The sequence below is a fragment of the Phascolarctos cinereus genome, unplaced genomic scaffold (genome assembly GCF_003287225.1).
Source record: "Phascolarctos cinereus isolate Bilbo 61053 unplaced genomic scaffold, phaCin_HiC Scaffold_4;HRSCAF=312, whole genome shotgun sequence".
NCBI lineage: Eukaryota > Metazoa > Chordata > Mammalia > Diprotodontia > Phascolarctidae > Phascolarctos > Phascolarctos cinereus.
This window is the reverse complement of record NW_027555847.1, coordinates 585,765,726-585,777,822: the sequence shown is the minus strand read 5'-3', so window position 1 is coordinate 585,777,822 and position 12,097 is coordinate 585,765,726. Positions and strand designations below refer to the sequence as shown.

The following is a 12,097-nucleotide window of genomic DNA, read 5'->3' as shown; positions in this document are numbered from 1 at the left end:
GGTGGTCATGGCTTAAACATGGCTTTGACTGATTCCAGCTTGTACAGCACTTGTGAGAAAGAAGAGGAGGAGGGAGAAGAGGGGAGGAGGGGAGAAAGAAAGAAGAGGGAAGAGGGATGGAAGAGAGGAGGGGAAGAGGAAGGAGGGGAAGGAGAAGGTAAAGCAGAGTGAGGGGGAGGAGGAAGAAGAGCACACTTCTGTAGAGGCCAGTATGACAGCTCAGTGTTTGATCTATAGTTTTCCATAAAAATACATGCACCCAGGAGTGCATGGGGATGGGGACGGGGTAGAGTGATACTGGGGAAGGCAGGCGGAATTTATTGCCAATAAGCATTTCCCCAAATTTAAGTATCTTCTTACAAATATCACACGTAGCTCAGAGAGCTAGTATTAGCAATTACTTCTTTGTCATCTAGTCCACAAAGTCTCCCTTACAAGCACGGCCAAACACACGTGCCCAACCTATTAAAAAGAACATTTTGCTAGAAGAGAGCTGTGCGACATTGAGTTGTTTAAAACTGCAAGAGCTTCGTAGAATCTGTACCGTAGAAGCCAACTGTGACTTCATGTCTCAAAACAGCGAAGTGAAACATTACCAAACTCAGCCCAGAGAGTGCAGACTCCATGGAAAACAAAGGAAGAGATGTCCAGGCCTGGCTGTGGTAGTGCATTAAAGCAGCTGGCCTTGAGCTTGGATAAGGACAAATTGTCATTATTTTTCCATCTGCTTTTCTATTTTTTAAAAATTATTCCAGATATTGCTTATGTGCTACCAGTTTAAATATCAGATAACACAATGGACTGTCCACACACAAAAAAAAAAAAACACAAAAAAAGAAGGGCACAAAAGAAATTCAGCTGACTTGTTCTTTAGGTCTGGTTTGTTTGTTTCTTTTCCTTCCTTCCTTCCTTCCTTCCTTCCTTCCTTCCTTCCTACCTTCCTTCCTTCCTTCCTTCCTTCTTTCCTTCCTTTCTTCCTTCCTTCCCATCTTTTTTCTTCCTTATTTTCTTTCTTTCTTTCTTTCTTTCTTTCTTTCTTCTTTCTTTCTTTCTTTCTTTCTTTCTTTCTTTCTTTCCTTTCCTTTCCTTTCCTTTCCTTTCCTTTCCTTTCCTTTCCTTTCCTTTCCTTTCCTTTCCTTTCCTTTCCTTTCCTTTCCTTTCCTTTCCTTTCCTTTCCTTTTCTTCAGCAAGGGCTTTATTTGTTAAAAGGGCATTTGTGCTTGACCTCCAAATTTTGCAGACAATTTGTTGATGAAATTCATAAGCTTTGGGTTGCTATGGTATTGGGATACATGTGGGATTCTTCACCACATTCTGGAATACCACTTGGAACTTTCTGGATCCTAAAAGGCTAAAAGCATTTCTGGGTCACTAAGAATTTCATTGAACCCTGATATTCCTGCCATCCCAGGCATGGCCTTGCTCATGCTAGGCATGCCTCTAAAGTTCCTAACCATACCTCTAGAAAAACCAAGAAAAGAGCCAAACTGAACTTTCCCACTTCTCTGGGCTTCTTTCTCCCTTTGGGCTGGTCTTGTTCCTCCTGAGACTTCTTCATCTTTTCAGTCCTTTTTTGATCCCTTACTCCTCACATTTTCTTTCATATTTTCACTAATGTTCATCAATCTTCTGGGCCCTTGGTTGTATTTCGTTCAGTATAGCACTGGCATCTTCTTCATAGTCCAGTTTATAAGCTATAGCAAGACCATACTCCTTACTCACACTCATACTCCATATTCATGGGCCAACTCCTCCCAGTGGCCAAAGAGTCTTTCCCTCTATACTTGTAAGGCTGAGCAGAGTTGGGGTTTATTTCAATTGCTCTGTGACAATCTACTAGCAGCATTGGGCTTTTGCAGTTTCATAAACATACTGGTTCTCTTGGCATATAAAATTGCCAAATGAGGGTTTAGTCTGATGGCTTCTGTGAGTATGCAATGGCTTTCTGAAGCTCACCACTATTTAGGGCATCACTGGCCACCATCTTCTTTTCATTAGCCTGATCCATCATCTTACCTGTTATCTCTAAAGTTTTATCTCCCATTTCTTGAGGGAAATCTAAATCTAGTTCAATCACTCCTTCATTATCAATTTATCACTCTCTTCTGGACTTAGAGGTTCCTCTGATTTCTTACTTCCAGCTTTTTCTTCCTTGATTCTTTCTTCTGATTTAGTTTTACATGGAACAGGTGGGATTTTATCACCCATCTTCTCTACCCAGTTTGGTCCATGCACATGAGGCCTGGGTCCGGCTGGTAGAGCCTGATGAAGGTCTGGATCTCATGAAGTTTTCTACTGTCCATGTTGGGAGGAACCAAGGGGTGGGCCTGGGAGGCTAGATACTGTCTTAAATGAGTGGCCTTTAGAGAAATTGTTTCTGAGCCACCAGAAAAAGGGGCAAAGAGACTTTACCCCATCAAATAAGATGCCAATGAAATTAATATTCCTTGTTGTTTTCCCAGTTGGGGAATGTCAAGTGTGTGACCTTGGCCTTAACAATTTACTTCGGTTTCCTCAATTAGGTCTGGTTTCAAAGATATAGAAGGATAGGGCTTATCTTCCCCATAGACTATGAGATCCTTGATGACACAGCTTGATTTGGTTTTGTCTTTGTATTCCCAACATCTGGTGTAATCCCTGGCACATAGTAGGTGCTTAATAAATGGTTTTTGCATTTAATGCCCTCACATCTAAACAGCAACAACATATAACAGGAGCATAGAAATATATTTTGTGTGACTTCACATATATATAATAAGTATCCTATTGCTTGCCTTCTCAATGGGCGGGGGAGGGTCTGGAGAGAGGTGGGGATTTTGGAATTCAAAATTTTTTAAATGAATGTTAAAATATATATATACATACATATATATAGGTATGTGTGTATATATATGTATATATATATATATATACATATATATATGTATTTGTGTCTAATGATAGCCATTTCTAGGGCAGGTGATGGGGGATGGAAGAAAAAAAGAAAAAAAGAAATTTACATAACTTTACTATATATTTAAAAAGAATAGCAGGTTGTACATAATAGGTTTGTACTTTCATGCACAATCTTTTTTATTATACTATGTTATAGAAGTGCTTGTTTTATTCCATAAATTAAAAATAAAATAAATTTTAAAAATTTTAAATGAATGTTAAAAAAAAAGAGAGAGAGAGAGAGACAGCAGGATGTTGTAAATGGAGGGGCAGTCTTGAAGTCAAGAGGCCCTATATTCAAGTGTTATCCCAGATACATACTGACTGGGTAACCATGTACACTGCCCAAGACAACTCTCTAAAACAAGTTGTTGACAGCTGCATTAGGAAAAGGAATTTCCATGCTAGAAGTCCCCCTCCCCCCAACTGATGAACAAAGTGCAGGCACATGGATGCATGTAGTTCAGCTTAAACATCGACATCTGTGAAAAAACTTTCCTGATTCTCCTCCATCCCCAACTGCTAATGTCTTTCCCCAATCACTTCATATTTTTGTACGTATTTTTTCATATACATGCACATATTATCTCCCCCAATAAAGTGAGCAGTGAGTGTTCACTTTTGTCTGTGTGTGTCAGGGCTCAGCATAGCACCTGAAATATAGCAGGTTCTTAATAAACTTTCGTTGATGTATTAATTTTTGAAAGGACAATTCTAACAGATTTCATCTAAAAAAATTTCAAAGAAAGAAAAAAGACAAGCAAGTTACTGGTTTTCTTGTCCCATCATACACATGATCTAGTTACAGGTGGCAAGTGCGCAGCCTATGGGCATTGTACAGCCTGCAATACTCCCGAATTTGGCCCAAACCAGATTAAAATGTAATCAGGAAATATTTAACAAAATAAATAAAAATACAAAAACATAGATTTTAAATATGCAATCTGTAGAGATCTTTACATACAGATTTCTATTTGAGTTTGACACCACTGATTGAGTTCATTTTTTGGATCAAAACTTACCTGTTTATGCCTTGAGATCTTACACTTGAGCTGTTCTCAATTTGGTCAATCTATGAGCTCTTTGGAAAAAATAAGAATACTGGGACTTAAACTGTAAACACTGTAAAAGGACCACAATTGAAAAGTGAATAGTAGGAAACAGAGATAAATTTCTACCTATATGTAGCTCAGTCATGTTTTCTCCCTTTTAATTTAGCTCACTCAGCTAACTACACTCATACTGTCAGGTCTGAGGTTCCCATGAAGGTGTTTTTCAGACTTCTGCAACTCAAAACAACAACAACAACAAATACTAATGCCAGCATTTATATAGCACCTACTGCATACCAGGATCTGTGTTAAATGTTTTACAAACATCATCTCATTGGATCTTCACAACAACCCTGGAAAGTAGGTGCTATTATTATCCTTATTTTATAGTTGAGGAAATTAAGGCAAATAGAGTAAGTGACTTGTCCAAGGATACTCAGTAAGTGTCTCAGGCTCTTAGGTACCTAAGGGTAATTCCAGTGTTATTGTTGTTTTTGCTTAGTTGTTTTCAGTCATATCCGACTCTTCATGACTCCATTTTGGCATTTTCTTGGCAAAGAAACCAGAGTGGTTTGCCATTTCCTTCTCCAGCTCATTTTACAGATGAGGAAACTGAGGCAAATAGGATTAACTGACTTGCCCAGGGTCCCATAGCTAGTAAGTGTCTGAGGCCAGATTTGAACTCAGGTCTTCCTGACTCCAGGCTAAGCACCACCTAGCTGCCCCTACATTCCTCCTATTCACACTACAGCAAATGAGCCCTCACTAGTGTGCTTCCTATTTACTGCAACTAGTCACCATGACATCATTAACTATTAAATATCAAACACTGACTTAACAACAAGTTAAAAGCAGGAATAATCATAACACTTGCTCATCAGAAAGCAAATGCAGGAATAATCATACCATTTTCTTAAAGAAGGCAAAAAGCAGAAATAATTATAATGTTTACTCAATAGATAACAAAATAAAGAATAATCGAAACATTTACAAATTATACTACAAGTCTGGATCATACTATCTCACCACTATGTCCAATGTCTGTGAGAGAGAGTGGGCACACCCTTATAGACACCTAATAAAGAGGCATATGAGTGAGGAAACCCATGTGCCTGGAACACTTCTGTATTGCAGTCCATGATGTCTTATTCCCTTCAATCAACCAATCAATAAGCATTTATTAAGTGCTTATTATGTGCCAGACAATGTGATAGGTTCTGAGGTTACAGGTATAGAGAATGACATAATTCTGGAAACTGTATCATTTATAGATGAAAATTCTGAGACTAAAGAGAGGCTGTGATCTCTGTCACATTGCAAACTATGAAAAATGCAATAATTACTTTACATACCTTTAATACAATGGAAGCTGGATAACTCCTTTAGGGGAGGGGAGGGATATTAGAGGGGGAATTTGGACGAGATGACTCCTGCAGTCCCTTCCAACTCTAGCACCCAATGAGACTCTAGGGATTGCTGTGCGTATGTGAGACATTCATGCATAAATTCTCTTCCATGTCAGGATTTCCAGTTTGTGGATTCTTTTGCCAAAAAGGATGCATCAAAGTAAATACTGGAAAAGGACTCAGAAGGAGGGGAAACAGCTGTCAAAGTAATATCATTTCATCTTGTGACAGGGTCGCTAGACTCGTGAATCAAAGGAAGGTCACAGGCACAGCGGACGGGTTTCAGGAAGACATTTGACAAAGTTTCTCATGACAAGGATGTCACTGAAATAGCAGAGGGTAGCAGAACAGTACAGTTAAATGAACTGGTAACTGGCTATGCAGCTACACCTGAAGAGTGTTAATTAATGGATCACTTGCAACCAGAAAGAAGAAGAGACATGTAGTGGGGTTCTGTACTCACCCCTGTCCAGTTCTTCAGATTGGTCACAAGGGTATAGAAATGGAAAGCATGATTATTATATTTACAAATGACACAAATTGGGGGTGGGAGGGTAGATTTTTAAAATGTTAGATGAGGGGGCAGCTAGGTTGCCCAGTGGATAGAGCACTGGCCCTAAAGTGAGGAGGACCTGAGTTCAAATCCGACCTCAGACCAAACACTTAACATTTACTAGCTGTGTGACCCTGGGCAAGTCACTTAACCCCAATTGCCTAAAAAAAAAAAAAAATGTTAGATGAAAGAGTAAAGATTCAGAAAGATATTTTAAAAATCAAAATGGGGTAAAACTAATGAGACTTTTAAAAAAATTTTTTTGGTCTGTTATTTCACTAGCGTGAGAAACTCCTACTGGTGGAGAACACCTTTCAACTGTACAAATCCTATTACCCTAGATCTTGAGCTGAAAAGGAACTCAAAGACCATCGGGTATAACCTCTCATTTTAAGAATGTGGAAAATGAGGCAAAGTGATGTCACATGACTTGCCTAACAACACACTAGTTTTAAGAGTCAGAGGCAGGATTTAATTCAAGGTCTTCTATTTCCACTGTTTATTAACTTTTAGGAGAACAAAAAAGAAGTTTGTCTACAACATGAACTTACTTGTAATTATATGAAACATGTTTTGTTGTTGTTCAGTCATTCTTGAGTTACATCCAACTCTTTGCGACCCCATTTGGGGTTTTCTTGGCAAAGATACTGGAATGGTTCGCCATTTCCTTCTCCAGCTCATTTGAGGTAAACAGGGTTACATGACTTGCCCAGGGTCATACATCTAATAAATGCCTGATTTGAACTCTGGAAAATAAGTCTTCCCGACTCCAGGCTTAGCACTCTGTCTACTACACCACTTAGCCGCCTAGCTATTTTGTTAGTGTACATTAAATTGAACAATATGGTAATAAGTTTGCCCTATTTTGTGTCTCCTTGTGAACTTTTTATATTTCTTTTGCATATTTTAATATATTATTGGTGCTCACTTCTTTTTCTTTTTTTTCCTCTGTATATCTGTATCACTACCCATTAATTCTCTCACTCCTGCCCCCTCCCTCAATTCAAAGCCTCTCTTGTAACAAAAAAATTATAATCGAAGAAAGCAAATCAACACATTGGCTGTCTGAAAATGTATCTCATTCTCCAACTCTACTCCATCGCCTCTCAGACAAGAGGAAGGAGGCCTACCTACTTATCATTGGTTTTCTAAAGTAATGATTGGTCCCTGGGATCAGAGTCCTGAAGCCTTTCAGAGGTATTTTCCTTTACATTACTGTGGTCATCAGGTAAACTGTTCTCCTGGTTGGGCTCATTTTACCCTGCTTCAATTCACTCAGGCCTTTATAAATTTCTCTGAATCCTTCACATCCATCATTTCTTAGGGCACAACAAGAGCCCATGACATTCGTGTACCACAACTTATCCAGCCATTCCCCAGTGTCTCTCTTCTGCTTACTGTCCATGTTATTAACACCCTGATACATCGAAGATCCGTACATGCTGCAAAATGGCCCATGGCGATGGTTTATGTTCCATGTTGTGATAGCTTAATGCAAACGCCCTCTCGCTTACTGATTTTGACTGTTTTGACAATGGATGTTGATTTGCACACTGTTCTTTCATCTTGGTCTTAAGTCATGGGGCTTTGATCTTAGAAAACTGAACTGAAAGAGAGGAAGGCAGTCTTTTAACAGTCCCATTTTCCCTATTAGAAAGTGATGTCATTTAGTCCCTTCCCACACCAAGGAGATCTCTTCCTTCTGTCAGAGGGCAGAGAACCTTTCCTTTCCAAACCTAGATGAGCACAAGGTAGTTGTGGGGAATGCAGGGAAAAAATCAGCAAAACTGTCTGTCTGAGGTGACTCCCAGGAACAATCTAATGCGGGCTGTGCTGAGAGGGAGAGCTGAATTTCTGATCATTATGATGATAACACAAACTAACATTTATATAACACTTTAAGGTTGGCAAAGCACTTTACAGATTTAGAGCTTTTTTTTTTCTTTTAGAAGTGACTGCAATGGCCTCTGTTTGCTTCTCATCTGGGATGACAGGAGTTGGGCAAGATGGCAGGAGTGTCCCAAACGTCTGTTTTAAGCTTTAAGCAGCATTGAGACTTTTGGGAGACACTGTATTATCTCTTTTGACAGATCACAGCAATCCTGCAAAGTAGGCGCTATTACCCCCATTTTACAGATGGAGAATGTGAGGCTGAAAGGGTAAATGATTTGCCCAGAGTCAGACACGTAATAAGGATCTGAGTCAGGAGACAGGTCATCCTGTCTCCAGGTCCAGAATTCTATCTATTATGCTACCTAAATACCTGATACGATACAACAGATAAAGTCTGTTAAATTGTTTCTTAGTTCTTGTACAGATTGAGTGAATTACTTAATCCCTTCTGTGCCTTGGCTACCATCTTGGTCCTTCTTTCCCTTTTCATGTTTCCAAACATTAACTTGAGATATAATGAAAGGTTCTAGAGAGAGGTAGATGAGATATTGTCTGTGAAGCACTTTGCAAACCTTATAGTGTTATGTAAAGGTTAACTGTTAGCATTATTATCATAGTTATTAATTATTAATCAAAATTTTACAGCCAATCAGATTAAAATATACACATTTATTCCGAGAGTGTTTTCCCTAACAGACATCCCCATAAAACCACTTCCTGTTTTCCACGCTATTATACAGAAGTATCACCACTACAGGCCTTTTGACAGGGATATTCCTATATACAACAGTTAGGAGAGAGGTAAGTTAGGCTTAATGGAAAAAAACCTATGGGTCATCTAGATTTTAGAAAACCAAAATGAGGAGAAAGGGGGCGGAAGGGAGAAAGAGAGCATTTATTAAATGTCTATTATGTGCCAAGCTCTGTGCTAAGAGCTTTACAAATATCTCATTTGAGAAATTTGTAACAACCTAATTTTTCCTATTATCCCTGTGTTATACCCTGTGTTCATCTGGGTTTGGAGAGGAAGGGTTCTGTGTCCTCGTACAGAAGGAAAAGATCTTTTTGCTGTGGGAAGGGACTAAATATTTTTACCTTCAAAACAATTCTGGAAGGTAAATGCTGTTATTGTCCCCACTTTACAGTTGAAGAAAATGAGGCAGACAGAGATTGAATGACTTGCCCAAAGTCACACAGCTCATAAGTATCTAAGATTGAATCTTCCTGACTTCAAGATCAGTCTCTATCCACTGGGCCACCTATTCACCTGTAATTGTGTGCTCTTCCAGGGAAAAGTGAAAGAGAAAGATAGGTGATCATATTGACATGGTCATCAGCACTGATCCAGAGTGGGTTCTCAGTTGTTATCTTGGCCTGAAAGATGAGTCTATTTCTTTTTTTTTTCTTTTTTGGTGAGTCTATATCTATGCTGTTGCTGTTATTGGGTTGTTTCAGTTGTATCCGACTCTTTGTGACCCATTTGGGGTTTTCTTGGCAAAGATGCTGGAGTGATTTGCCATTTCCTTCTCCACCTCATTTTACGGATGAGAAACCTGAGGAAAACAGGGTTAAGTGACTTGCCCAGCTAGTATGTGTCTGAGGTCAGATTTGCACTCAGCAAGATGAATCTTCCTAACTCAAAACCTGGCTCTCTATCCACTGCATCATCTAGCTGCCCATCAGGGAACAAAATAGAATGAGTATCTTTGATATCATATAAAGATTCTAGGAGCAATGCTGTTCTTTGATATAATCATAGAGCCTTAAGTTAGAAAGGACCTCAAAGCCATCTAATCCAATGATGAAACTGAATAAAAAAGTCAAGTGACTTGTCCAAGCTCACATCCATCATAATGAAGGATTTGAACCACCTGTGTCTCTAGAATTAATGGTCTTTCTACTGTACTATCTTTTGCATATGAATTTTTAATGGAGACAGGTTTGACCAAAAACTCATAGAAGGTTCAATGACAAGATATTTTAAATCTTTATAAATATTGATATTTAGTGGCTCCCCTTCCTTCTCTCTCCTTATCTTCTTTTCCATCTCTTAGTCTAAAGGATTTTTCCCAGAAAGGGAAGGGAAGTAAAAAAAGTTACCTAGAATACAAATTACTTCCTTCCGCCTTTTCTTCCTTCTTTCCTTCCCTTCTTCCTTTCTTCTTTCTTTCCTTCCTCCTTCTTTTCCTCCCTCCCTCTCTTTTTTCTTTCTTTTTTTCCTTCCTTCTGTCTTTCTTCCCTCTCTTCTTTCCTTCTTCCTTTCCTCTCCTTCTTTCTTTCTTCTTTCCTTCCTTCTCTCCTTTCCTTCTTCCATCCATTTCTTCCTTCCTTCTTCCCTTCCTTCTCTCCCTTCCTCCTCACTCCTTACCTTACCCCAAGTGACTAAAATGACAATAAAAGTTGCAAATTTTAAATACTGCCTTAAGTTTTACACAGTACATTCTTACAACAACCCTGTGAGGTGAGTGGTATAAGTATTATGCCAATTTTATAGATGGGGAAACTGAGGTTCAGTGGTCAAGTGACTTTCTCTAGTCGGACAACTAATAAAGTTGTCAAAGCCAGGGCTTTGCACTCATCTTCTGTTGAGCTGGTTTTTTAAAATATTGTCATGAAAAATGAAGGGTAAAAATAGCAAATGCAAAATCAGATTAAGAAAAAACCACATATTCTAACTACATCATTAAATATGTGGATTTTACCATCCCTACTCAAGGCAGCTGGTTGACATTGCACCTAATGTGGACATATAAACATTATAATAATAAACCAGATACATAAATTAGTTCCATTATAACATAAACATTTTTCTTCATTTACTCCTCTATATCATTGATATTCAATCTGTTGATATTTCAGTTGACTGGCTAGATAATAAATGATCCTACCAAGTTCAACCTACTAGGCCATAAGCCTTAATTTACACAATGCTTTAGGTTTCTGTTTGTGTGCCTTACTCCTTGTAGCTGTTACTTAAGGGTTTGGACTTTTTTTTTGGGGGGGGGTGTTACATAATTACTGTTTATTCAGAAATCTATTACTTGCCAAATAACCACAGAGCTCCCACACTTAACTTTCAAAATGTGATTACTCAAGGGTTTTGTTCCCTTACTAAAACCTTCAGGGATGGCTTTTGCTCCCGACAAAAAAAAATATATATTTGTATGATGCTAATTAACATTTGCATTGACAAACTAAAGTTTACATAGGAAAACAAATGAAATCCTGCATTGAACTTTATCTTTGAAGGCTTTAAATCATTTCTAAGAGAGAGTCTTAAAATTAGGGCTAAAGTAAATATTCGGGAAGTCTCCCATTTAGGAACTCTAGAAATTACAAATGTCCCTGGGGACAGAGGTGGTATGGTAATCACTTCAGACTAAAGATATAGGCTTCAGAAAAGAAGCAGGTTAAATAGAGCATATCTACAAAAGGAAGTAGATTTAGAATGAGAGGCACAATAGTATGTCATTCATAGAGGACTGGACTCCTTTCCCTCCCATCTGTATTAAATACATACATATATATAGACTCATCTCCCAGAATTCAAATCTGGCCTTAGCTATGTGACCCCAGGCTAGTCACCTAACCCTGTTTGCCTCAGTTTCCTTATCTATAAAATGAGCTAGAGAAGGAAATAGCAAACCACTCCAGTATTTTTGCCAAGAAAATGCCAAATGGAGTCACAAACATGTGGATACCACTGAAAATGCCTAAACAACAACAAATATATTTTGCATTTTCTTGTCTCTGTACACATTGTCTCTCCCTCCTCCCCTACCCCAAACGAGTAAAAGGTAAGTATAAAGGTGGCTCTCAGAGTTCCAAAGGGTCAGGTGGAGGGATTCCCTCCTTCTACCTGGCCACAAGCTTTGAACTCATTACCTCCTAACCGAGCTTGCACCTGGGATGGGGCTACCTCCTGTTTGCCATCTTTCCTTTGGTGTAGGGTCTTGTGAGATCTTGAAAGGTAGCTGATGTCTTCCCTTTTTCAGTTGGGATAGTGGCTACCAGAGTAAATGCAGCAGCAACCATAGCAGAGGCAAAGTGACCTCACAGGGAAAGAGTCATCCATACAAAGACACCCCCCCCCCCCCCCCCCCCCCCCCCCCGCCCAAGAAAGACAGAAGCCGCTTGGGGTACTCAGTGAAGATGAAATGCAGAATACCTGCTAAGCTATCTGGCAAAGAAACTATTTGCAAACATCCCAAGGAATCTTGAATAACTAGCCTGTAATGACTGCAGTCATTCTGTGATTC

At 39.0% G+C, this 12,097-nt stretch overlaps 1 pseudogene; it reads right to left on the bottom strand.

Annotated features, from left to right (window-relative positions):
- Positions 1-1,202: 1,202 nt before the first annotated feature.
- Positions 1,203-2,303, bottom strand: LOC110198529 (putative protein FAM10A4; annotated as a pseudogene).
- Between the last annotated feature and the right edge of the window lie 9,794 nt (positions 2,304-12,097).